This window comes from Lygodium microphyllum, chromosome 9 (genome assembly GCF_053477565.2).
Source record: "Lygodium microphyllum isolate KBCC chromosome 9, Lygodium_microphyllum_v1.1.10, whole genome shotgun sequence".
Lineage (NCBI taxonomy): Eukaryota > Viridiplantae > Streptophyta > Polypodiopsida > Schizaeales > Lygodiaceae > Lygodium > Lygodium microphyllum.
In genome coordinates this window covers 96289440-96295439 of record NC_141143.1, presented here as the reverse complement: position 1 = coordinate 96295439, position 6000 = coordinate 96289440, and positions in this window count along the sequence as shown.

Sequence of the window (6000 nt, the reverse complement as noted above, 5' to 3'; positions counted from 1 at the left end):
TGTGTTCTTATCAGTGGGTGCATGACATACCTGGGTATTTTGTATTTCTGGAATGCTTGATAAATTATCTGCAATGATGTTTTTTTGACCTTTGGTGTATTTGATGATAAAGATGTATTCTTGTAAAGCTAATATCCAGCATAATAGCCTTCCTGGCAGGTGTGTTTTCTGCATCATTGGTATCAATGGCTAATGATCTGTCTCAATGACAAAAAAAATTACAATGTAGATAGGGATGTAATTTGTTTGTGGCCCACACAATGGCTAACAACTCTTTTTTTGTTGTACTATAGTTTGCATTTGACTTTGTTATTGCACGACTGATGTATGAGATAAGTTGCCATTTCCCATCATGAGCTTGTTGTAATAGTACTGCCCCTAAACCAGCATTTGATGCATCTATCTGGAGTTTGAGGTCTTTGTTGAAATCTGGATAATCGAGTTGTAAAGAATGTTGTATTTCTTTCTTTAGAGTTTGAAAGCTTTCTTCACATTTTTTTGTCCATTCATATTTCTGCCCTTTTTTCAACAAATTTCTTAGGGATAATGTCTTACTTCCTAGATTGGGTATAAATCTTGTTGAAAATGTGATCAAATCATGGAAGCTTTGAAGTTTCTTTATGGTTAGGGGTCGTAGAAACTATTGTATTGTATTGATCTTGATTGGGTCGATGTGGATACCCTCTATTGAAATGATGAATCCCAAAAACCTTAGGCTTGTGGCTCCACTACAACAAAAAGGCCTCTTAGATGCACTTTTAGACGCGATTTTTGAATTGAGAGAAAATCTTACAGGCACGTCTACTCGCCCGTCTGTTTGCGCGTCTACAATCTCGCGTCTATAGTCGCATGTATGAAGAAATTTACACGCAGAAATAGATGCGCGGTAGACGCGCATATACACGCGTGAATACAAGCGCATAAAAAACCAAAATTGTTATTTATTTAATTTCTTTTGTGCATCTACCAGCGCATCTACATGGCAAATTAGACGGGCATATAGACACGCCCATAGATGCGCTTTTACAAGCGCCGATAGACGTGAATGCAAAACCAAAAATCTCCTTTTTTTAAAAAAGATATTTAATTTTTTTAAAAAAATTGAATTATGTAGCGCATGTATGAGTGCGTGTACTCTGCATTTTAGACGCGATTATAAACACGCGTTTTCTGCAATTTAGATGCGCAGATAGATGTGAAAAACAGAATTGGAAAAAAAAACCAGAGAGCAGCAACCACATGCTCTCTGGTTTTTTTTTCCCCCTCCCATACATCAAATTGTGCATTTGGGAAAAACACAATGGATCTGAAAGCATGAGAATTGAAAACAAAAATCCATGTATTCATTATAGATAAAACGCATTTACATGGGGAGTTTAAGTGCTTGCGACCTAAAGCGTGGCCGCAAGTAGTAGGCTCAAAGATGGATAATAGATATACAAGAAAACAAGGCCATAGAGGAGGTATGGTGCTCCTCTACGAATCTGAAGAAGAAACATCTTCGCTAGCACCACCATGGCTACTAGCGTCGCTATCCCCCTCCTCGCTATGCTCCACATCGGGGTTCGCCTACACACACAAAAGATCAAGGTTGCTTACGTACAATTGCAAAGAAAAAGTTATAATTAGCTATACTTTTAATAGGAAAGTAAGAAAAACATACCTCCTCTAGCTGTCGAATCCTCATAGCCCGGTTGTATTGCTCCTCAGTGATGAGACCCTCCTCATAGAAGTGAAGCCATGTGGTTGCGTGGTTATGGCATCGATGGTAACATACCTCTCTAGGAGTAGGTATCCTACCAACGATAGTAGTCTACAAAACAATTATGATATATACAAACAATTATGAGACACAATGTATTAGAACAAATTATATAAAGAATTTAAAGAAATATAAATTTTAAAAAACTAGAAATCAAAATATACTTACAAACTCTGCCTCCCACGACTCTGCCGCCCGATCCGTAATGCGACGATCCCATGGTTTCCATTTGGATGCGTCGTGCCTCTGCATGATGGCGACTCTTCACTTTCTCTACTGCTTTCTTCTTGGCTTTCTTCCACTCTATGTGGTGGCACATAGGTGGTTGGCTATAGGCTCCATGCCCCTCCTCCTGTCTCCGCAATGACTCCTTGGCGCGTGTCATGAGGTGGGATCTTTTGTTGTGAAGCAAATCCCTCACTTTTGTGCGTCCCCAATCATCCAAGAATCACTGACCCTTAGGATTTGGATACCTCCTATGGACTACCCTCAACACCTCCTGCCACAAGCCACTTTTCTGATTCTTGAAGTAAACGAAATAATATTTATACGTTGCATGTACGACGCTCCTCATGTATGCCATTACATCCCTTCCTTCATCATCATGGAAGATGCCACCAATATCTGTAACTCTATAGTACTGGAGTACTGGCTCCTCTACGTGATCTTCTGGTGAGGGTGATCGCTCGCCACATCCTAGGCAACCCCCACACAAGCCTCGTCCTCCCCCTCGACTCTCCCTCCTCCCTCTCTATCGACTACCCTCTGCCTCACTGGATGCATGTGCTTCTGCAAATGCACGTGCGTCAGTTGACGCTTGTGCTTCAGCTGATGCAGGTGCTGCACGTGGAGTACCTGCAATTGGAGTTTGGACATTTGGTGTTTGGAAAGCAGTGCCAGGCAAAGACGTCAGAGGTGTTCCAGACATGACGCTGAACACCTCGTCTGCTGTGGGAGAGCGGCCAAGGTGTCTAGTCATCTCTCCCATGAAGTCTTCCTTACTAGGAAAACCTCTAAAAAATGCATTGACCCCTCTGCCGAACAAGCCCAATGTATCATTTATGCGATCCAAATCTGGGTCATTGCTAGATGAACCAGGATGCGACATCTGCAAACAAAACACAGAAAAAAGACAAATTCGTACAATTTCAAAAATAAAAAATTGTTTTTTATCAAAGCTGGCTGGCGCATGTATAATCGAGTCTAAAATGCAGGATAGATGCGATCTTAGACGCATCCCTGAGGTCAACCCTCCTATCAGAGCACGTGTATATCCGCATCTGAGATGCAGCATAGACGCGCTCTCAGATGCGATTCTAAAGTCAATGTTTATGGGCGCACGTGTATCCTCACGTGTGGAATGCAGAATACACGCGCCTAGAAACGCGACTCTGAAGTCAAAGCTTTTGGGCATTCCCGCATCTCACATGCAGGATACACGCGCCTGGAGACGTGACTCTCAAGTCAAAGCTTCTTCTGTTGGCAAACGGGCTCAGTCAGCTAATTTCAATCCGACGATCGCCATTCATGATTTATTTGTGCTATAAAAAGTTCAATCATAGATCCTAATACAGAGAGAGAGAGAGAGAAAGAGAGAGAGAGAGAGAGAGAGAGAGGACTCACCTTGGGTGTTTGGTGTGGTGGGTAGTGGCGCTTCTTCCTTCTCCTTCTTCCTCTCCTTGGTGAGTTACTCTCCCTTGATGCTTGCTTGCTACTTGTTGTCTCTTCCCTTTACTTCTTCTTCCTCTTGTTCTCCTCTCTCTTGTTCTCTCTTTCTTCCTCTCCTTGGCTTTCCTTTTTCCCCTCTTGTCTCTTTGAAATGAAAGAAGAGGTGAGTCATGAGGAGGTGAGGCATGAAGAGACTGCATGTCGGCTAAACTCGAGCTTCAAAACGCGTAAAAAACGCAGGAAAGGAAAGGCACAATTTAAAAAGAAATGATTCAAGTATCTTTTGAATTTTGACGTTTGCGTCTATTTTCACGTGTATATGCGTGTCTAAGTTTACGTAAACGCGCGTATAGACGCGAAGTTAGACGCACAAATAGACGCAGATTTAGATGCGTAGGTAAACACAGATATAGACGCGCATTTAACTTTTATCATGAATTTTTGTTTTTAAGATAAGTTTTGATAATAAGTTCTTATCATAAGTTTTTATGTATTTATGATAAGTTTTGTGTATTTAAAATTGAGATCTTAGAATAATTAATACGCCAGCTTGAAGTTTTTATGTAAACATATGAATAACAAATTTGATGTTGTCATGAATTAGGTTTAATCATGTCGTCATCATCACCTACTACGGTGCATGCTGATGAGTCAACGAGCACATCCTCAAGTGAGGATGAAACATTACGTCTTCATAATCGAGATGCATGGCTACGACGAAAAATTAAATGCATATGTGATCGTTGTCAAGGGTGTATTTTTCGAGCACGTCGAGTTGCAATGTCACACCTCAGCATGTATGGAGAATGGGACTGAGAAAAATCACCGACATTCATTGTTTTTTTTTAACACTAAGATTGCTAGTCTATGTTACTCAATATATATCAACGTACATGAAACTCCCTTTTGTGGTTGAGCAGGATGTGGTGCCACATCCTCAGATGCTCCCTCCCGGGCGTCGAGAGGCTGCAAAACGTCGACGCAAGGAGGCAGAGTCTTCAAGAAGAGTGGAGACTGACGACCATGATAGTAGCCCTCATGAAATGCCCCATCAAGTCGTAGAGGATGAGATTTTGGACAACATGGTACACCATCTATTTTCGCAACTGGTTCAGGGAGAATGTCACTCTACGAAGCCAGATGACCCACTATACGTAGCGTCATCTACTCCGTTGTATGAAGGTTGTACGTACTCTGTTCTTCGTGCCTCCCTCGAGATACTTAACTTGCAAACAATTTATGGATGGAGTAATGTCAGTTTGAATGCGTTATTGAAGTAGGTATCAATTTAGTTTGGCTTATGAATCATAATATTAATTGTTCTATTTTGAAATCAAACACAAATATATGTTGGTGGTTTTTAACTCACTTTTAAAAATATATGTAGGTTATTATCACAAATGCTTCCAAAAGGAAACAAATTGCCAACTAAGAGAGAGCAAGCAAGACATTACTTGACATCTCTAGGAGGCCTCGATTATGTCAAGATCCATGCATGTGTCAATGATTGTGTCTTATTTCGTGGGATTCATGAGTTCGCACGAGAGTGTCGTGTTTGTGGTGAATCAAGATACGAAGTGGAGATGAAGTCAATGGATGTGCCTCGTAAGGTTTTGCGACTTTTTCCGATTGTTCCACGTATTCAACTTATGTTCAAGTGTAAGTCTATTGGAAAGCTCATGTCATGGCATACTAGTCATCGTTCAAGTGATGGAAAATGGAGGATCCCTGCAGACACACTGGCATGGCAACATATAGATAATTTGTGGCCCGTTTTCAAAGAAGAGCCAAGAAATTTGAGATTTGGTTTACGTATGGATGGAATCAATCCATTTGGCATCAAAAGCACATCATACAGTGTATGGCCAGTGGTATTGGTGAACTATAATATTCCTCCATCCATGGCAATTAAAAAGGGACATGTAATGTTGTCCCTTTTGATTCCTGGAAAGCACAAGGTAAAAAACATGGACATTTACTTAGAGCCTTTGATTGAAGAGTTACAAATGTTATGGGAAGGTATTGATGTGCAAGATACAAGTGCATCTGCATCCTCTAGAGATTTCACGTTGAAGGCCATGTTGTTGTGGACCATGCATGACTTTCCAGGATACGGAGAGTGTCCAGGCACATGTATATAACTCTATATTTGAAATTCAAAACTTGAATCAATTTTATTTTATTAATTCACTCGTTTGTTCAGGTATAACCACATCAGGATATCATGCATGTCCTATTTCCGATCCCTCTCTAGTTTCCTCTAGGCCGGCATGTTTAAAGAAGGTTATCTATGACAATCATCATCGATTTCTTCATATTGACCATCCCAAATATGTTCTCCTACTAATGGAATGACTCCACAATCTCTAACTATTCGAGATTGGAAGGAGAGATGGATTAATGCCGACAGCCACCCTCCACTCGCCATGAGTCGATAAGAAGTGCATTTCTCTCGATTGACTTTAAAGTATTTAGCATGATGAATTGTTTACATAATATATTGTTTGTTTGTTAGGTTCTCTATATTTTTTCGTCTTTCGTATTGGACTGAACTCAAGATCAATCACCTG